At 48.6% G+C, this 21806-nt stretch overlaps 1 long non-coding RNA gene across 1 annotated transcript; it reads right to left on the bottom strand.

Moving 5' to 3' along the window:
• Positions 1–1924: 1924 nt before the first annotated feature.
• On the bottom strand, positions 1925–5335 carry LOC122495393. Its single transcript, XR_006300430.1, has 2 exons — positions 2632–5335; positions 1925–2171 (listed from the first exon to the last, which is right to left on the bottom strand). It is a non-coding gene; the product is annotated as an uncharacterized LOC122495393 (long non-coding RNA).
• Between the last annotated feature and the right edge of the window lie 16471 nt (positions 5336–21806).

The raw sequence follows: 21806 nt of genomic DNA, 5'->3' as shown, positions 1-21806 counted from the left end.
GCTCACTATCTGATTTCCCTCCAACAGTAGCATCGAGTTTCTGATGCCAGCTTCCTTCTACCCTTCCGTTAGCCTGAGCGTCTGCGGTGGGTTTTCCAGTAAAAAGTAACTGAGGTGCCCAAGAGAATATCTAGATGTAGACTAGAGTCACCTGCCCCCTAAAACCTCCATCAGGTTGATCGGCATCTAACTCTGTGTTCTGTGCCCGGCTGATGCCTTCAGTAAGATGCTAGGGGACCCCTCTCTGGAGGCCTCTCTCTTTGCTTCTATTCTCCTGCCCTCTGGCTCCAGTGAGTGTGAATGAGATAGTGACCGCCTTGCTGCGGGGCTCAGTTCTTTTCTTGAATTCGCTCCTGTCAGACGAAAGCCAAAGGTACGTCCAGGTGAGGACGGGAGGAAGTCGTATCTCATGAGGGTCGACGCCGTGACGCTTGCCTTGGAGCGTCCTGCTGTTGAAGGCCAGGGGCACTGGGCGCACCCTGGCTGTGGCCCCTGTGCGTGCGTCAGCCCCCTGGGGCATCTTGCTCGTGGCCAGGAGTGAAAAGCGGTCTGATGATCTCGTGCCCCCTTTGCTCAACAACTACTCCTTCGTCAGATATTTGGGGAGCGCTTGTTCCGAGCAGCCCCTGCTCCGTGTTCCGGGGATCCTTCCGGACCCACGCGCTCGCCCCTCAGGGCACTCGTCTTGCCTTCCAGCAGCGGGAGGTGAGCAGCGAGCAAGCCCACAGCGCAGCAGATGGTGGTAAAGGCAAAGCAGGGAAGGAGACAGAGGAGGCCCGGCGGGGCTGCCGTTTTGCCTCAGGTGGTCCCGGAAGGCTGCTCTGCTAAGAGGACGTCTGAGCGGCGACCAGAAAGAGGAGGAAAACCATTGCAGGCGGAAGGAACAGCAGGTGCAAAACACGGGGGCGGGCGCCGCGGCAAGAGGAAAGGACAGTACAGTTGAGCGGAAGGAAGGAGGAAGGCGATGGGAGACGAGGTCGAAGAGGCCGGCTCGAGCAAGTCGCGCAGGTCGGGCAGAGACTCGAACCGGTGCTCGGCGGGGACAGCGGTTTCTTGGTCCGCTTTCTGCCTTAGGAGCCAACTCCGGGTATGTGCGGAGGGTAACGCAAGGGTGGAGGCCAGGCCGCTGGCGTCTCGTGGGCCCGGGGAGGGACAAGGCCCGCTCAGGCAAGCGGGCAGAGCGGGCAGCCGCCAGAAGGCACCGGTCCCTGGATGGATCTTGAACGTGTTGACCAACTAGGTGTGTGGCGCGAGAGGAACCGATGGCACAAGCGTGGCTTCGGCCCTGGGCGGCCACCGCCTCGCCCTCCTCGCCCGGGGGGGCTCATCAAGGTCCAAACGAGGTCGCTCGTGTCCCCCAGAGGACGGGTCTGGGGGAGAGAGGCTCCTGTGAGGAATGTCCCGCCCACCGTACACATATCCACGGGCTCCCTTCTCCCCTCCCCGAGGAGGCGGAGGGGGCTGAGCCGTCCTCTGGCAGGAAGACAGTCCAAGGGAACTTTTCCTAGAATTGTGAGTAACAGAACGCTGCTAAAAATGAGGCTTGACTTTACAGGGCACATACTGGAAACGAAGACTATTAATAGGTTCCTGCCGACGGCTGCCATGCTGGAAAAGGCCAGGCAAGGCAGCGCTCACAGGAGATGGAAACGTTCCAGGGCCCCTAAGCAGGGCAGGGGAAGAAAACCATCTCAGAGAGGTGCCTTAGGAACGCACAAAAGGTCAGCAGTCACTTCCCACCACCCCCGTCAATGGCCAAACAGAGCCGAGAGCCAGCGTGTGGCTATTTGAACCGAAAGCTATGGACGAAGCCAAGAGGACAGACTCCACTGTGGTTTACCAGAGATGGTGAAAAGTCATTAACTCTCGAAGGACCAACAGGACACATGCCCCCAACCTCGAATCTAGTACAGTGGTTCACTTATGTTAGTAACGGGTAAGCAGTCAAGCCCACCCTGATGAGGGTCGTGGCCCAGACTCTCCAGGCTCAAATCCTGGACGAGGAGTAGGGGTGCTGAGTTGGATGCCTTCCGGTCCCATTTCATGCTTGCACAAATAAAGACAAATAAAGGGTGCCTCGGTCCCCTTCACCAACGCTCGCCGACACCCAGCTTGTGCAAGACACTGGATGAGCCATGCCCACGCAGGACAGCGTCTGTGAACCCAGTGTGCTGTGGGGACAAAGAGAAAACCATGCAGCAGGAATGAGAGCGGTTGAAAAACAGCCCATTTCTCTCAAATGGCAAAATGGAAAAAACAAACAAACAAACAAAAACCCCTGAATTCTCTTCGTGTGCCTTTTTCCGTAACCAGTGCCCTGGAGAACTACAGATCCCCAATGAAACCGTTTCAGCATAGAAAAAAGAGCACGGCTTTGTAATCGTAGAGATCCTACTTGGAATCCAGATACACCAGCTGCCGGCTGACCTTTGAGAAACCGACCTAATGTTTTGGAACCTCAGCTTCCCCATCAGTGAAATGGGCATACGCTGCTCATGCCAGGGAATTGTGAGACTCGAACGGGATAACAACGCGAAGGGGACCGGCCCAGTGAGTTGCTGCAAGTGTTAGTTTGCCTTCCCGGTTGCTAATGGAAGACGAAAACAAAGAAGTTAAGCCAAGGGAACTTACACCGCCTGGGAATGCAGAAGGAAACCGTTGCAGTAGGCATATTTTCCAAATTGTGTCACTGGACACTGATCACATACTGAGTATAGTTGCGAGAAATGGCGCCCCTCTTGTCTGTCCCCTACCAGAGTGCCCTCCGTGCCAGTGCAGGATTGCAGTAATTCTCAGAATTTGTCCAATTTGCAAATGAACAGAGATCGCCTTTTGCTTTTTTCCTTAATCTTGTAGACTGGTCACGTTTTCTTCAGAATTTAGAGGGCCCCTGGGCTAGCCGGAGGGCATTCTTTGGATGCCAAGACTCAGGAAACCCCATGAGGGGGTTCCTCTCCTCCTTCTGCTTCCCGATTTCACCTGTGTGTCCCACAAAGCCAGAAACTCCTCAACTAGAAACCGTCTGTGACTGAATCAACGTTTTCTTTGTTTTTTAACCTCTTGGAAGAGATTTGGGAGGAATCTAAGTATCATTGTAAAATCCACAAAGTCCCAACCCCACTGAGCAAGCCACAGATGAGGGAAATTGTTCCACATCCTGTCGAGAGGACCGGGAGGAAGAATGTGCCGCGTGGTGCGAAAACTCGGTTTTGATTCCTGATGTTGAACATCTGCCATGCGTTTGCAGGCAGCTACCAGCTCAGGCAGACAGCGAGGACCCCAGGTTCAGAAGTCTCTGAGGGCACACTGGAGCCATCACCCTCGGCAGCTGTGGGAACACGGACAGGAAGCAAGGGACCCTGGAAGAGACAGTGTAGGAGTACATCCTGTGGGGATAGATAAAAAATAACGGCCAGGCTGTGGGAACCTCTTCCGAGCAGACACGTGAGCTCAAGAATTTCCTGAGCCAAAGACCCGACTCCAGCTCTGTGTCGTATCTGTTTATTTGTTTTCCAAGTGATTCTGCCTGATTCTGACAAAGTGAAAGAAGATTTGAATCTCAGACGCGGACGGTCGTGTCTTTTTTTAAGCTTTTGCTCACGGAATGCTCGCCTGATACCGGGGCAAGAAGTGCCAGGCTGAGGTCAGGGTTTGCCACCAGGGCCGGTGGAGCGTGGGCGGCGGTGACGGGTGTCCGGCGGGTCCCTCCCGCTGGCAGAGGACGCTGCTCAGCAGGCACCCCCTCGGGTCCGGGATGGCGAGGGGGCCTTTCCCACTGCCTCAGCCTCCTCTGGGCCAGTGAAGACAAGCTGTCTCAGAATCACACAGGCAGGAAGCAGTTTATCACAATCAGGGGCCTTATCAGAGTCTGGCATTCTTCTCAGTTTCCAAGAAAACTGCTCCATAATTTTTTACCAAGACTTATAATTCATCCCTCCAGCCTTGCATATTAGCATTCTAAGCAGTAACGTACATGTTGGGCAAAATTACGTTTCCAGGACTTTTTAGAGGCAGAGGCTTACTCTTTAATCCTTTGAAGGTAATACCTGAATGGATCTGTTTGCACACACCTCTTCAGCTGCTGTGACAGATTTGGGGAGGGGGCTTCCGCACCGAGGCACGTGCATCTCACTTACCCCCAGCAGGTGCATGGTCTGGCCCCCACGTGGGCTTGGCTGGCCCGCGGTCCACAGGGCCCGTACTTGCCCTGAGTGCCTCCTTGATGCCCCTTGGGAAACTGTCCCCCGCTGTTAGATCTCACTTTCTGATCACGTTTCCTGTGACCTCGAAGCCTGCTTTACAGGGTACCTGACTCCGCGTTTGCACACGGTGAATATTCATGAAACACTCCGCTGAGTTGAGCCGGGTTGAACTGGCCCTGCACGGGTTCACAGATTCCCTGTTTTCTCCCTCGTCTTTCCCATCCAGCAGCCCTCCACCCTCACGACTTTCTCCCCGAGGTCTCCTCTACATCCAGCTCCTCGGGAGGCCAAGTGTCCGGGAGCACATCACCCTCCCCGAGTGTGCTCTTTACTGACCTAAGTTTTCGTTCCACGTGATCTGTGTATTTCAACTAGTGGGTTTTTTTTTCGTTTTCCTTAAAGAAATGCCCCCTTGCTTCCACCTCTTCGTCGCACCCCTCTTTTCAAACCTTCCCCTCGACGCCTCCGTGCCCTGGGAGGACAAGACGGGGCCGGCCGGCCAGGCTGAGGCGCCCATGGGCACTCGGAAGTCAGCCCTGCACCACTGCGCTGGGGCCCCTTGCACTGTGGCCTTTCTCTCCACTCCTTTCCAGCAGACGCAGCCAGGGTGTCTGTCCCGGCTGGCTCTGCCCGCATCCAACTCTCTCCCGCGTGTTTACACACTCGCCTTCCACCGTGGGCCCTCCTAGGCTAAAGCGGTCCACCTGACAGACCGCCTCGCCCTGGGGTTTTACTGGGCGAACGTGGATATCCACCTGCGTGATGCTGAAGGAGAAGGGACCGGGCAGGAGGAGGTCCCCGCCAACGCCAAAGCCTCACGAAGAGGAATTAAACATTCCCCGGGATTCGGTGCCGACCATCTCTCAAAGCATCTTCTGATTTCCCAAAGCTGATGGAAATATTCTGAAGGTATTAATAGAATGCAGATGTTGAAGAATGCCACTTAGAAGTCTGCTGAACAAATGACCCTGTTGGGAGGTCGTTTCCAGTCTCCGGGGACATTCCACAGAGGGCCCAGCTGATTGTCTCATATTGAAACAACATGTCCAACACACATTCCAGCTAGTAGAAAGCGGAACAGGGCTACTCTGACCAAATATAAATCATGAGGCGAAAGGGCAACTTCGCTGCCTCAGTTCTCCCTCCCTCCTTCCCCGATTCACCCTCCCGCCCCCTCCCACCCCCCAAGGAAAACAGAGCGTTGAGTAAGAGCCTGCCAAGCCAAGCGGACTCAGGCGCCAGCCGGAGGCCCAGCGCGGCACAGATGGCGGCCGTTTGGGGAGCTCACAGCTTTCGGCGCTGCGGCCCTGATGTTTTTACTTCGCTGCAATTTGTTTCTGATCTTCAGTCAAATCCTTACAACGCCGGGATCCCCTAGAGAGTTTATACTTTGACCTTATGACAATTAACACCAGAGGCCAAGGAACAAATAGATAAGAGAGAAGTTCTACTGGTGAGAGGTGGATGGTCGGAGGACGAGGTGGGGTCCTATTACCCAAGTAAATGTGTTATTTGTGAAATTGTTTCCCATCCAATAAAAAGAACGCAGTGTCTTTAAGGAGACAAGCTGCCAAGATGGAAAGAAAGTCTTCTTTCAAAACCTGCCAGACCTGGCGATCCTCGGTTACTGCGCGTTCAAAAAAGGACACAAATTAGCTGAGGCTGGGGCCGAAGACCTTCCACGCGGGCCAGACGGGGCCTTTCATAGCTCGGTTTGGCTAGGGAGACGTGGGCGAGCCGGGGAGGGTCCCTGCCCAGCCTCTGCCTGCCCCCAGCCCTGAGGGGCAGACCCCGAGCCCGAGGCCAGAAGCCGCGGTCGAATTCCAGGTTCCCCGGCCACCAGGGTTGCTGGCGGGTAGCAGGAGGACACCCAGCAGAGCAGGAGCGGCATCCGTTCTCACCTCTTGGATGGGGCACGGGGTCTCGGGGAGGGAGGACGCAGGCAAGGCTTTGTGGCAGGTACCGGGAAGGAGGGTCGGCAGGCCCCACTGAACGAAGGTGCCTGGGTCCTTGGGATTCGCCCAGAGATACGAGCTCAGGAACAAAGGCACCCAGGAAAGCTCGGTCAACGCCCAGCCCGGAGCCAGGAGCGTCACAGCGGGGCCGGCAAAAGCAGGAGCCCCTCAGAGCTCGGGGCAGGGCACAGGGCCTCCCGTCCCCAGGCCCCCATTATCCGCCCTCCCTCCCTCCTGCCCCATGCACATGCTACACGGAGCCGGTGACCAGAGACAAGGGCTCCCAGATGGGGCGCTTCTTAGTTCAAGTCCTGGCTTCCTTTTAACTCTCTTTATCTTCCTTCCAAAGACGGTCCCTGTTTGGGGCTCAGTCCAGATCTGAAGTAAGGGGCCAGAGTGACATCAGCGTGCACTGATGGAGAGCGGCTGATGTTTGGGGCGCACGTGGTTTGCTGGGAGAACTGGCCTATCTCTCACGGAGACTTCCGTGGAGGAGGGCCCCGGAGGGCTGCGGGCTGTTCACCATAAATCACCGCATCCCGGGGGAAAACAGCACAGGGTATGACAGATACAAAATGCTTCTCACCCACACAGAGGCATGTTAGCAAACACAGAGGAGCTAGGACAGCTGAAGAGGCTAGTTTTCAAAAGAAATTCCAAGTTGAAAAGAAATAGCCCAAATTATTTTTTCCCCTGAGAATTTATCAGAAAGCAAGATTATTATTACCCTGCTCAGCTGAATGTTTGGGCTTCCTCCGAAAATAAAACATTCCTTTGATAGAGGACGCCTACTGACTCCCCCCCACCGGGAGTCCTGCTTTGAAGCACCAAGGCGTGGGGGGTGGGGGGCTGGGGGTGGTCCCTGCTTCCCTCCCAGGTGAGTGGAGAGGAGGGGCCGGTCTGCACAGTGCTCAGGGAGGCGAGGGTAGTAAAAGAACTGAGGAGAGAAATCTACTCAAGCTTGAGGGTCAAGGCGAGCTGGACAGTGGAATCACCATCTAGACTGGGATCTGAACGCATTACCCAGGTGACGGGGAACGGGAACTGGTTTAGGCCAAGGGACCCGCCAGTCCTTTGCGGGGGGGGGGGGGTCTCTCCTGGGGGAGTGGGAACTGGAGGGTGCCGTGAAGGGAGGTCTGCAGGAGCAAAGCGGCAACCAGACCACAAAGTGTTACCCAGACCGTCAAACCATGTTAAGGCATAGACGTTTGTTGCAATTTTTTACAGCGGTAAAATACACATAAAATTTACCGTTTTAACCGTTCTAAGCGTGCCGTTCATTCGTGTTAAGTACGTTCATATTGTTGCACTTCCAGGAATCTTTTCACCTTGCGAAACTGAAATTCCGTTGCCGTGAAACAGCATCACCCCGTTCCCTGCTCCCCAAACCCTGGCCACCGCTAGTCTACTTTCCGTCTCCGTGATTTCGACTACTCTGAGCACCTCCCGTAAGTGGAGCCATACGGTATTTGATTCTTTGTATCTGCTTATTTCACTTCGCCAGGGGCTCATCCATGTGGTGGCATATGTCAGAATCTCCTTCCTTTTAAAAAAAATTTTTTTGGGGGGCGCCTGGGTGGCGCAGTCGGTTGAGCGTCCGACTTCAGCCAGGTCACGATCTCGCGGTCCGTGAGTTCGAGCCCCGCGTCGGGCTCTGAGCTGATGGCTCAGAGCCTGGAGCCTGTTTCCGATTCTGTGTCTCCTTCTCTCTCTGCCCCTCGCCCGTTCATGCTCTGTCTCTCTCTGTCCCAAAAATAAATAAACGTTGAAAAAAAAAATTTAAAAAAAAATTTTTTTATCATGTTTATTTATTTTTGAGAGACACAGCACGAGTGGGGAAGAGGCACAGACAGAGGGAGACACAGAACCCGAAGCAGACTCCAGGCTCCGAGCTGTCAGCACAGAGCCCGACGCGGGGCTCGAACTCATGAACTACAAGATCACGACCTGAGCCCAAGTCGGCGCTTAACCGACTGAGCCACCCAGGCGCCCCTCCTTCCTTTTCAAGGCTGAATAATATTCCATTGTACACATGTGCCACGTTTTGTTTCTGTCTGCGGACACTTGAGTTGCTCCAGTGTTTTAGCTGTCATGAATATGCTGCTATGACCATGAATATACAAATATCTCTTCTAGACTCTTCAGTTCTCTGGGCTAAACACCCAGAAGTTAGAGTTGCCAGATCATATGGTAATTCCATTTTTAACTTCTCGAGGAACCTCCATACTTTTTCCATGGCAGCTGCGTCATTTTACACTCTCACCAACAGTGCACAAGGGTTCCAATTTCTCCACATCCTCGCCAACACCTGTTATAAGGATTAGACTTCTCAAGAGAAAAGGCTCAAAGGATTTTTTTTAAGCATCCAATGCAGAGGGTTGAGTTAATCATGTTCCTCAGTTCTTGGCACATTATCATCATTAGCCCGTACAAGTCCCCTGTCACTATAATTATTAAATTTCACCATTTCCCATTCCCCGCCCTGTCTCTTTCCCCTTCAAAGGCAATCCCTCTTGCGGTGTGCTTCTTCATATTTGATGTGCTCTTACAAAGTGCATTTTGTATTTTTATGCACGGGTATTCTCTATTCATGTAAATGGATGGTGTGATTTGTCTCCTTAAATGTCCTGGGTTTTTTTTTTTTTTTTTATCCAAGTGCTCTGTTTTTCAGACAGTCCACACCACTGTGCACACAGGGGCCCATTGCTTCTAAGTGCACACATGTTCTGTGGCCCACGTGCCCTGCTGCAGGTTGCCCCAAACTCCCGCTGCACACGCGACGCTGGAGTGAACATCTGTAGACCCATCACCACGAGTGGATTCCCACAGCGCTATTTCTGGCCACAGAGTAGTCCCTTACTTGATTTGGTTCAAGGGAGTCAGTTGTGTCCAAAACGACCGTCCCATTTGCACGCCCACCAGCAGGGCATGAGGGGTCCCAAGAGGAGGGAGCTACGGCGGGAAATCATGCTAACAAACCAGATTAGAATTCAGACTTCAGTGTCTAAAGAGTGGAGCCATGGAGGCATGCTAGCAACCTCCTTAAAGGAAGCAAATAGCCCCAGCTTTTATATTCTAAATACTTCTTAGGCAATGTGTTTCCAGCCACTGCTGATAACTGGGCTTGACCACAGAAGGTCAACTTCAGAGATGAAGTTCTCTGCCCCATGCTCCCTACACCCTTCACTCACACTTGGAAGCTTGTGCAACCTTTTAAAAATGCATGTCAAAAGCAATTCACTAATAAGAAACCATAGACCAGCCAAGGATTGGGGGATTTCGGTCTCGCTCATGTGACATCCTAGTCTGTTACTGTAACCTGCACTCATGTACACGGGCGCCTGCCTAAAGCTGTAGGATGCATGGAGAACTGAACAGACGGTGAAAAGTGGAGTCGCTGAAGAGTGGCAGGGAGCTCTGGAAAGGGATAAGCAGGTGCTGCGGTCGAAGCCACTACAAAACAGGAGGTCAGACGACCATCCTCCTGGGCTCCCCTCCATCTATCTCCAACATCACAAAAAAGGCACCTGTCAGTGCAGAGGACACAGTCATGCAGGGAGATGCCCAAGAGAGCGGACCCTCATGGGCCATATAGCATAAGGCTTGAGAATAAATAGATTATATGTAAACTAGAAATGAAAAGTCTGGATCACACACTTGGGTCTCTAGACCTCAGTTTCCTATCTATAAAATGGTGATAATAAAAAATGTGTCCCTCCTTGTTCTCAGGACTCGCTCATTCTTTGTGCCAGGCACTGTTCTAAGTGAAAGGAGGTACAGCCATGAGCAAGTCAGACAGGATTTCTCTCAGGAGGCTTACGCCTTGGGAAGGAGAGATGGCAATAAATATATTTTATTCCCCAACCACCACCCCAAATCTCAGCTCTGGTAATCCAGATGTTCACTGGGGACTCCCAGCTCCTCAAGATCCAGCTAATATCATATTCTACCTCTACCCTAAACCCTGGAGGGATGGAGGAAAGTGTCATCTCCCAAAATTTTCTGCAAACAAGGTTCCATGGAATTTACTTCTCAAAGTCATCTCTGTCTCCTATTTCCTGCCTGCCCTGAATTCTTGTTCTATACATATTACATATTACAACAACCAAATCTTTCCTTGATTTACACACACACACACACACACACACGCACGCACAGTGACACGGTTTTACTAAGGCTCATGGAGATGGGCGGGCGCTTACAGAGAATCGATGCAGAACTTTAATATTTACTTTTGGTAATTCGTGTTTGCTTTGCCCTTCTGCCATTCTGTCGCTCAGTCCCCCTCTCCGCCCCCTTGTCCTCTCCTCTCTGTTCTCCTTGGCCCCCAACACCAAACACCATCTCCCACCAGTCTCCTGGAAGGGGTCCCTGCAGGCTCCCCACTGACCCCCAGCACTGGGCCCAGTGGATGGTGGTCCTGTCCTCATCTCCCTCTGACCTCCCCAAAACTCTGACACTCATGACCACGCCTTCTTCTTCAAATGCCCTCTTCTCTTGGCTTTGGGCGCCCCCCTCCCTCTCTGCCACCCCCTAGGACGCTGACGCCCTTCCCCTTGCACATTAAATGTGGGATCTCTTCAAGGATTGGCCCTACACCCACATTTTCCTCACTCTATGTACCAAGAGTCAGCACGCCTTTTCTTCTAGGGATCGGAGAGTTAATGCTACAGGCTTCGTGGCCATCGGGTCTCTGTTGCAACTGCTCAGCTGTGTCGGTGCAGCACAGAAGGAGCAGCAGGTGGTGTATACACGCACGAGCACCACCGTGTTCCGAGAAAACTCTACTTACAGAGCAGGCGGCCAGCTGCTTTGGCAGCCAGGGGGTTTCCGCTCTCTCCTGAGTGGACAGACCCCTTCTCAAGTCTTCAACTGCTACCCGGATATATGGTTTCCACCCGGCTTTCTCCTCTGAGGTCCAGCTCCACTCTTGCCTCCTTGGATACACAAAATGCACCCCAGCCCACCGACCCCACGTGGCCCCCTCCCCTGGTCTTCTCAGAAGCACAGACATCCGATAAGACAATCCAGACCCCTGGGAGTCATTCTGGGCTCCACCTACGCCCTCAGATCTAAACCCAGAATGAAGTTTGCTGTTTTCCTCGCTGAGAATTGCTTCGGGTTACACTTTCCTCCCGCTCCACGGTGCTCCTCTTGCCCTCATTCCTGCCACCTTTGCCGGGACAGCCGCACCAGCCTCCCGCCCGGGCTGCCCACGGCCACCCCTTTCCTCTTCAACCCGCTCTCTTCGGCGCAGTCGACAGGATGTGGCTTAGGAGAGCGCTGAGCCTGGCCAGACGGCCCAGCAGCGTCCACCTCCCTCCCTCGCCAGCTCCACCTCAGTCCCTAACCACCCCCGCATCTGCCTAAACTGTTCTTTTCGCCCCACTCTATCTGATTTCTTCTCATCATCCAAAGCGTCTGAATGAATGAGGTGAACATGCATTTGTTTGACCGGGACTGGCGAACTCCGGCCCACGGCCGAAGTCCATTCTCCATCCATCTTTGTAATTAAAGTGATACCGGCCACACGACCGTGCAGTTGTGCACGCTGGCTGCAACAGCACGCCTGGGCAGTCACACCAGGCCACGTGGCCTGCGAAGCCTCAAGTGTTTACTCTCTGGCCCTTTACGGAAAAAGTGTGCGCCCCTGATTCCGCTCGTCTGGGAAGTCTGTCTTCCACACTGCACAGCAACCCCATAAGGGTAGAGACTGTGTCTGTTTTTCTTCACTGTAACAGCCCCGTACTCCACACACAGTGCCTGGCAGCAGAAAGACAGTGAGTATTGGTTGAATGAATGAATGAATGAATGAACAATCAGAATAAACAATCACGTGGCCAGGCCCGCTTTCCATGGTAAGGCATTTCCTGTCATGAGGCTGGCAGCGAAGGGGACAACTGTCCTTGCTTCTTTATGAACTCACTGCACTCCAGGGCCGTCGTAGTTGAGGCTCACGGATGACCTCTCATTCTTCTAAGAGGGAATAGGCATAAGAATAAATAGTCTGAATAGAGGAGGTCTGTTCCTCCAACCATGAGCAAAGCCATCAAGCACGAACCAAGACTTATGTTCACGGAACAGGCCCTCGAGCCCACGTCCCGCACCCGTCGTCACGGCCTGCACAGCGCAGAGAACCTGGCTTGAGGGCCAAGTCACTTGAGGAAGCTCAGTCTTCTGGCTGCAGAGTCCCTTCTTGTCAACACACCAGCATTTCCAAATACGTATGGTATGGAAATGATTAGGATGGAAAAGGGGAGTCCCTGCTCAAACGTGATTGGGAAAGCCTCAGTGGAGGTTCTGCAGGAAAGAGCCCTGTTCAACGTTCTTGGAAAGTATTTGATCTCAGCAAAATACCTAGAAATCCTCTGCGGAGACTTGGAGAACACACGTTTTGAATAGGCTGACGACCTGCCGTTTGTGACAACGCCAGAGCGGGTGCAGCATCCCTCCGTTGTCTGCCCAATGCCTACCACACGCCTGCCGTTGCTGACGTGGAGCTGAGAGGCTCTGGGGAGTCGGGGCCAGAGACCCAGGCCTTCCTTCCTCTAGCATGCCTGCGGCGACTAAATCCCCCCTGCTCCATTCCTCAGGAAATGATTTCAACTGCCTTAAGAGAAAACCGATCTCACTCACTGCCTGGGCGAAGGAACCCACCCAGAACAGAAAGGACGGAGGGAATCTTCTTGAGGATCCATGAGTCTGAAAGAGGAGCATACACACGTACTTACGCGTGCATCCCTTGAATATCAGAAAACGACTCACTCTAGGTTACGCCCCTGTGAGCCCCCCGCCCACACTCCGTGCTCATAAATAACGATCGGTAAAGCAGCAACCTTCTGAGATGCCGCCAGTGGTCTCCTGTATGTGACTGGAGCCACCCTACGTGTCATACACTGTGCCGCTTCCTCAGCGACGGGCCCCTCCTTCAGCGTTATATCACTCCCGCAGCCTGGCTTAGCGCTCACAACGTGTTCGTTGAGTGGAATTGAAAGCCTTTCCACTTTCATCCTGCAGATGCCTAGCCAATAAATACTTCTTGGGCACCTCCTACGTGCTAAACACCATTGTAGGCCAGCCCGGGAGCTCACGGTCTAGGTGGGGAGATGGGCAGAGAGGCTGTTGGCACGCCGTGTCATCGTGAATGACAGTGGTGAGTTTCCAGAAAGTTGCGGAGGTCTTACAGAGTACAGGGTCATTGGAGCCCCTCACTAGGGTGGTACAGCCTAGAGCCAGGCTGGTGGAGCAGGGCACTAGGGCACAGGGGCACTAGGGGGCCGTGCAAGCCTAAAGCCGCAGGGTAGCAGGCTGGAGGGCCTATCCAGGATGTGGACTGTGGGTGTCTGGTGGGCCGGCCTGCCACGACTGCACTTTGTGCTGTGGGCAACGGAAGCCACGGAAGATTTTTAAAAAGACTTTACTTCCGAATTTATTAAGTCTGTGTTTAACACGAAAGCTTAGTCTACGGGAAAGATTGTAAGGGAGAAAGCCTCCTTCTTACTTGAAAAGGCCCTGGAGCAAGGCTGCAGTGTTCCTAAACTAATTTGGGGTAGTATCCTATTGGGCCTCCCCCTAAAGTACAGATGCAGCCCACCCCCTGGCAGGTGACACACGCAGTGTCCTGAGATCCTCCAACCTGCTCTCACGGGGACAACCCAGAAAGCCGAGGACCAAGAGGAACCCGTTCCTTCGGACCTTCTGGCTTCCTCCTGCCCCGGGCATGGGAGAGCACGCAGCTGTGGTGAGGCTTGGCCAGGGTACAACCGTGCCCCAAGACTGCAGGAGGACGCCAGTGCCAGGCCGCACCGTCCGCTGGTGTGGCCGGGGACAGGGCCCCGCAGGATGCTGGACAATACTGGGAAGGAAAAGGAGGGAATCCTCGACCTTGGGCTGGAGCCGGCCACAGACCACTGAACCCTGGGTGTCTCGACTAGTCTCAAGAAGAAAAAAATTCTTGGAAGCTGACAAGGCAGCAAGTGAAAACAAAAGATTCTATCTGATAGGAAATAGAACAAAATGGAGAGAAATTTGTTTTGTTTGGGGAGATAAAATAAGCAACAGACCACTGAACTCAGGTCAGCAGAGCGTTGCAGCCTCCCCCAACCCACCCCCCCCCCCAGAACAGACAGCAGACGAAGAAGGAAGTGTGTTGGAGGCATGTATAAAAAGAAGCTATTTTGAGGAAAATTGCCTTAAGTCTAATATGGCTCCTTTCTGCATAGAAGGCAGCATCCGCGAGAACAGACTAACCAAATGCAGCGTGATGGAAAACATCCAAGGAAACGCCGGGTCATGTAACCCCAAAGTGAAGCCTGTGATGGAGAGCCCTCTAGTTTCTTCGTGCAGATCCCTGCTGGAAGGAGGGGCTCCTGAACAATGCACACTGGCCATCTTCCCTAAGTGGATTCCCTCCCCGAGTCAGTGCGACGACCAAGCTTTCGTTTGGCTTTGTGTGTGCAGACCCAGCTCCGGAGGCCAAAACCACCAATCGGAGTAACCTCAACTAGACGAGCAGCTGGACTCAAAAGACCTCAGTCATTCCCCCCCGGCCTCGGGTCGGCCCAACGGCTGTAGGGATATTGTATTTGAAAGAATAAAATAATTTGGGCCAGTAGTGTTTTCCATATGCTTTAGACTCACTGTTCATACAAAAGCATTTTTGCCAGCAATAATTCATTGAATGCTTCTCAAATGCGCTGACCAATTACCAAGGGGGCTTAGGAACATAATTGCCAGGAGGGCTTTTGTGCCCCTCCGTCTGGTTTGTGTCTAGATAATTTCAGAAGCGGAGTGACCTCCTCTTTGGGAAAATTCTTTTCTATTTCATCTCACATGACCTTCTCCTATAGGATGGCCAGAAGGGCTTTCCCAACAGAGCCACTGCATCAGAAAATGCTTAGGAACTGAAAACTTCATTATCTGCTTCCTTGGAAGACTTCGTTTCCCAAATAGACAGACATCTTCATTCCAACAGGGGAGTCTAGCCATAATATCAGCCACTTGAATATGAAGTCCTATAGAGCATGCATCATCTGACCTGTCTTATAGGGATAGACCAACGAAGCTGTCACATAAGCAAGTAATTTAGAGGAGCCATGCAGTTATTCAGAGCAGTCCTGGAAAAAGACACAGGTATTGGGACAAAGGGTCATTTGAGACTCATAGTGATAGGTCATTATTATCATGGAACTGAAGGGCTCCCCTGCCACTAATTAGCTGTGAATGGCCCCAGGCAATTGACTGATAGATAGATAGATAGATAGATAGATAATAGATGATAGATAGATAGATAGATAGATGATAGATCAGCTCTATGGAGATATAATTCACATACTATGTAATGTGTACAATTCAATGATTTTTAGTATATTCATAGAGCTGTACAACCACAACCACAATCAATTTTAGAATATTTTTATCATCCCAAAAGAAAACTCCCTCCCATTAGCAGCCTCTCCCTATTTACAACCAACCACTCCAGCCCTATGCAACCACTAATCTACCTTTTATTTCTATGGATTCCAGGCAAATTTTTAATATGCCTGAGCCTTGTTTTACCTGTAAAAGGAAAGAAACTGGGATGTGTGGATGCTAGAAAAGTTTTCAAAAGTTTCCATCTCGTTAAGATACCTCAGACTCTTGGGGCATCTGGGTGGCTCAGTCGGTTAAGTGTCCGACCTTGGCTCAGGTCATGACTTCATGCTTCGTGGGTTCCAGCCCCTCATCGGGCTCTGTGCTGACAGCTCGGAGCCTGGAGCCCGCTTCGGATTCTGTGTCTCCTTCTCTCTCTGCCCCTCCCCTGCTCACACTCTGTCTCTGTCTCTCAAAAATATTAAACATTGAAAAAAAATTTTTTAAAAGATACCTAAGACTCATAATTAGGTGATGAATGCTTTCTCACGGGACCTTGCAAAGAGGAGCCATGGCATTGGTCCTGGATTAAGTTCTTCCTTTAGGTAAGAGTGCAAAAGTCACTTGAGAGGTCAAGAGTACATTGCATCCCATTTCCTTGGTGCTTGAAGGCTCCACTCTGTTGCACACTCCTCTTTGGAGAGAAGAGGCGTGGAGCCTCAACATAAGTCACAGAGCACACATAGTAACAGGGTATCTCACTAAGGTCCTAAGGATGAAAGCACTAGTCACATTCTAAAGAAAACTGATGGACATTCCAAGAGACAGTCCAGCATCTCTTCTGGGACACTTAGTCTCCACCCACTTCCAGCCTCTTCCTTCAGGAGAGGCTCTAGATGGATGGAGTAGATTGAGAGGAGATTTCATTAAACTACTCATTTTAAAGTAAACAAGTCAGTGGCATTTTGTACGTTCACAATGCCGCACAACTATCACCTCTAATTCCAAAACATTTTCATCACGCCAAAGTAAAACCTCTTCCCCATTCAGTAGTTTATCCCCATTTCCTCCTCCCCTCAGCTCCTGAAAACCACCAAATTGAGTTCTGTCTCTATGGATTTATCTATTCTGCACATCTCGTATAAATTAAATCATACAATATACGACCTGTTGTGTCTGAATTCTTTCACGTAGTATTTTTTCAAAGTTAATCTGCATTATAGTATGTATCAGCATTTCATTCCTTTCTATAGCTGCAGATATACCACTTTTGTCTATCCATCCATCCACTGACGGGCAGTAGGACTGTTTCCATCTTTCGGCTGTTGCCAATAGTGCTACCATCAGTGCGTGTGTTCACGTTCTTGTTTGAGTACCCGTTTGGGGTATATTTCGCCAAATGGAATTTCGGGGTCATATGATAATTCTATGCTTAACTTTTTAAAGAAATGCCACACTGTCTTCCATAGAGGTTGTACCACCTTCTACTCCCAGCAGCAACATACAAGGGTTTCCATTGACTAATGATGTTGAGCACCTTTCTTTTTATGTATTTGTCAGTCATTTATGTATCTCCTTTGGAGAATATCTTCTACACACTTTTTTTTCAATTTGGTTGTTTGTCTTTGTTTTTGCATTGTATGAATTCTTTATATATTCTGGATTCTATACTCTTATCAAATATATAATTTCCAAATATTTTCTTTTTCTATAGGTTGCCATTGCACTCTGTCAATACTGTCTTTAGATGTACAAAATTTTTAATTTTTATGAAGTCCAATTTGTCAACTTTTTTTCGTGTTGCTCATATCTGTGAATCCATTATCAAACCCATGTTTCTGAACATTTACCCCTATGTATACATCTAAGATTTTATGAGTTCAGTTCTTATATTTATTCTTGTATATGATATCAGACCGGGGTCTAACTTTTTCTTTGCATATAGGTAATCGGTTGTCTCAGCACCATTGTTGAAGAGATTGTTTCTCCCCATTGAATGGGACACTTGTAAAAAACCAGTTGACCACCAATGTATAGGTCCATTTCTGGAGTCTCAGTTCTTTTCCATTGATCTATATGTCTATATGTATATCAGCACCACACTCTTTTCATCACTGTAGTTTGTAGTAACTTTTGAAATAAGGACATATGTGTTATCCAATTTTGTTTTCCTTTTTCAAAATTGTTTTGGTTATTCAAAATCATCTATAATTCAATATTAATTTGAGGATTGGCTTTTCCTTTTGTGCAAAAAAAGTCATTGGAATTTTAATAAAGAAAACATTGAATTTATAGATTGTTTTGGGTAGAATTAACATCCTAACAATATTAAGTCTTTTAATACATGCACTTAGGATGTCTTTCCATTTATTTGTCTTCTTTAATTTCTTTCAGCAATGTTTTGTAGTTTTCACTGGATGAGTCTTTCACCTATTTGGTTCCATTGATTCCTAAGTATTTTATTCTTCTGGATGATATTTTAAATGAACTTATCTTGTTCCCTTTTTTGGCTTGCTCATTACTGGTATATAAAAACACAATTGATTTTTGTGTGTTGATATTATACTCTATAACTTTGTTGAATGTGTTTATTAGCTCTAGCAGTTTTCTTGTGGGTTCTTTGGTATTATATATATACATATATATATATATGTATGTATATATATATAGGATCACATGATCTGAAAATAAAGATTGCTTTACTTTTCACTTTCCACTGTGGATGTCTTTTCCTATCTTCTTGCCTACTATCCATGGCTATTTCTAATACAATGTCGAATGGCAGTGGTAAAAGCAGATATCCTTATGGGGAAAGATTGCAACCTTTCACCACTCTAAATGGGATGTCAGGTGTGGGGTTTTCATAAATGACTTTTATATTGTTGAAGAAGTTTCCTTCTATTCCTATTTTGATGAGAATTTTTATCGTGAAAGGACACTGGATTGTGTATTTTATTCACTTGTTAATATCTGTATTTTGAAATGAAGAGTTTGCATTTAATATAATATATCTGCATTTAATGTAATTAAATGTAGGAAAAGAAGGACTAATGGATAAGTAAGGATCTCCTTCTGACATTTTCACGTTTGTTGTCTGTACGTCTTGTCCCATTTTTATCCCTCATTTCCTCCATTGCTGTCTTCTTTTGTATTTTGTAGGTTTTTTTTTTCTAGTAAACCATTTAGATTCCTTTCTTATTTTCTTTCATATATTTTTTTAGTTTTGTTGTGTTGCTATAACGGAGATTACAGTCAACATCCCAAATTTATAACAATTTTGCTATCATTGATACCTACTCAACTTCAGTAGAATACAAAAACTTTGCTCCTATACAGTTCTTTCCCCTTTCATTTGTGTTGTCACAAATTACGTTTGTATAAGTTGTGTGTCCAATAACAGATTTTTAATTGTTTTTATACATATGTCTTTAAATAATGTAGAGAATAAAAAGTAGCATTACAAACCAAAAATGCAATTGTATTGGCTTTCATACTTACCTACAGGGCTATCTTTCCTGGAGATCTTTGTTGGTTCATCTGGCTTCAAAGTTATTGTCTAGTGTCCTTTCACTTTGTTCCCTTTGTATTTCTTGTAAGGAAAGCCTACTGATAACAAATTCCCCCAGCTTTTATCAGGAATGTCTTAATTTGTCTTTCATTTTTGAGGGTGGTCTTCCCAGATACAGAATTCTTGGTTGATAGGGTTTTTTTCCTTCCATATTTTAAATGTGTCATCTTTCCTCCATGTTCCTGATGAGAAATCAGCTGTTAATATCATTGAGGATCTCATCATCTCTGGTGATGAGTCACTTCTCTCCTGCTGTTTTCAAGATTTTCTCATTGCCTTTGGCTTTCAACAATTATGTAATGTGTCTCAGTGTGAATTTATTTCCATTTATCTTACTTGGAGTTTGTTGAGCTTCTTGATTTTATAAATTCATTCCTCCTCCTGTTTGGGAAAACTTCAGCCATTATTTCTTCAAATATTCCTTCTGCCTTTTTGTCTAGCTCTCCTCTCCTTCTGGGAATCCCATAATGCATATGTTGATTTTTTTAATATCTCACAAGCCCCATGGGCACTACTTTTTTTCTTCATTTTTTTCTTTCTATTCCACAGATTATATAATTCCAATTGTTCTATTTTCAATTTTTCTGACTCTTTGTTCAGTCTGGTTGAATCTGATGTGGAAATTCTCCAGGGAATTTTTCAGTTCAGTTATTGTACTTTTTAGCTCCAGAATTTCTATTTAGTTCTTTTTAATAATTTCCATCTGGCTTCCTTTAGCTCTTTGTCCATAATTTCCATTAGCTCTATGAACATATTTAAGACAGGTGACTTAAATCTTTATGTAGTAACTTGAATGTCTGAGTTTTCTCAGGGATGATTTGTAGCCGTTTATTTTGTCTCTTTCAATGAGCCACACTTTCTGATTTCTTTGTATGTGTGATTTCTCACTGAAAATTGGATATTTAAATATTATAGGGTGGTTACTCTGGAAATCAGATTCTTCTCCTTCCCGACAGTTTGGTGTTTTTGTTTTGAAGGCTGTAGTCATCTATTTGTGTAATGACTTAACCAAACTTTTTTTTTCCAAATACCGTATTCCAAGTCATGTGTGGTGACTGAAAACTGTTCCTTTAGCTTGCTTTCAACGGGTGTCCTGACAGATTTCTTTGAATGCCACAACAGCTAAAAAACAAAGCAAAACAAAACAAATCTCTAGTAATCTTAGAAGATTGACCCTGTGCTGGGGCACTCCTTCAACACTTAGCCAATCTGTTAGCAGTGTTGCTTTAGCCTTCATTTCCTGCTTGCACGGAGTCTGTAGATTAGTCAGTGGTAAAAGTCTCAGAACTTTCCGGTTAATGAGTTTTTCCCTGGGCATGCATGCATGTTACTTTCTAAATGTCATGCTATATGCAGGTGCTTTGGAATGCCCTGATTTTTTTTTTTTAATTTTTTTTTCAACGTTTATTTTTGGGACAGAGAGAGACAGAGCATGAACGGGGGAGGGGCAGAGAGAGAGGGAGACACAGAATCGGAAACAGGCTCCAGGCTCTGAGCCATCAGCCCAGAGCCTGACACGGGGCTTGAACTCACGGACCGCGAGATCGTGACCTGGCTGAAGTCGGACGCTTAACCGACTGCGCCACCCAGGCGCCCCTGGAATGCCCTGATTAAATACACACACGTACACACACACACAAAGCTCTCTTCAGGTTTCCCTCCCAGGATTTAGGTGATCTAGTATGTGTTTCAACTATAGTCTTTTGCTCAGGAGGCTGTGAATTGTTTGTTTGCCTTACAATGTTTTCAACAAATGCCCACTACTTTTTCTGCCCAGTTAGGTGAAACAGAGACAAACACCTTGCGTCAGTCCTCCAAGTAGTTCCCAGAAAGGTAAGAAGAAGACAAACACAGTAATTTTCAAATAAGGTCTGGAGTCGGAGAACAGGGTCCCACTCGAGAAATTTAGTCTGCCTTCTTCAAAGACTGACATCAACTATAAGGGGTGTGTGGTAAGGCTACTAAAAATGCCACAAAGGGACACCTGGGTGGCTCAGGTGGCTAAACGTCTGACTTCAGTTCAGGTCATGATCTCACAGTTCATGGGTTCAAGCCCTGCGTCAGGCTCTGTGCTGACAGCTCAGAGCCTGGAGCCTGCTTCAGATTCTGTGTCTCCCTCTCTCTCTGCCCCTCCCCGGCTTGCGCTCTCTCTCTCTCTCTCTCTCTCTCTCTCAAAAATAAATAAACATTAAAAAAAAATTTTTTTAATAAAATAAAAATGCCACAAAGATGCTACACCACTTTAAACACTTGTTTTCCTTGATTCGCCATTCTCTTGGTCGCTATAAACTTTTGACCCCTTTTTAGAGTTCTTAAGAAGTTCATTCTGATGGTTTCTGCTGATTTTCTCACATTTTTGTGGAAGGGAGGGGGCTGCCTACTTTGTCATTTTGTTGACCCACCCTCCCAAAAAGGGATCTTTTTGTGATAAAAGTGTTTACCCTAGTGGGAGGGGAAGTGCTATGGTATTCTCATCCCCCAAGACATGTACTGCAAACCAGATGAGGGTACTTCACGGGCAGGGACCTGCTGGTCCGGTCAGAGAGGTCTTCAGGAGTTGGATGAGTGCTCTTGCTGCTTTTTGGAACGTCCTAACCATGAGAAGCTGCACGAGCTCCTGTGACGGACAGCAGAGCGAGGACGACAAGTTGCAACAGGGGCTGCATTTCTTCCTGTGACACAGGACATGGTCTGCGTCGCCATGAGCCAGATTGCATGGTGCACCAGTGG

Source organism: Prionailurus bengalensis, chromosome F2 (genome assembly GCF_016509475.1).
Source record: "Prionailurus bengalensis isolate Pbe53 chromosome F2, Fcat_Pben_1.1_paternal_pri, whole genome shotgun sequence".
NCBI classification, from domain to species: domain Eukaryota; kingdom Metazoa; phylum Chordata; class Mammalia; order Carnivora; family Felidae; genus Prionailurus; species Prionailurus bengalensis.
Note: the sequence above shows the minus strand (reverse complement) of the source record. Positions and strands in the feature narration are given on the sequence as shown.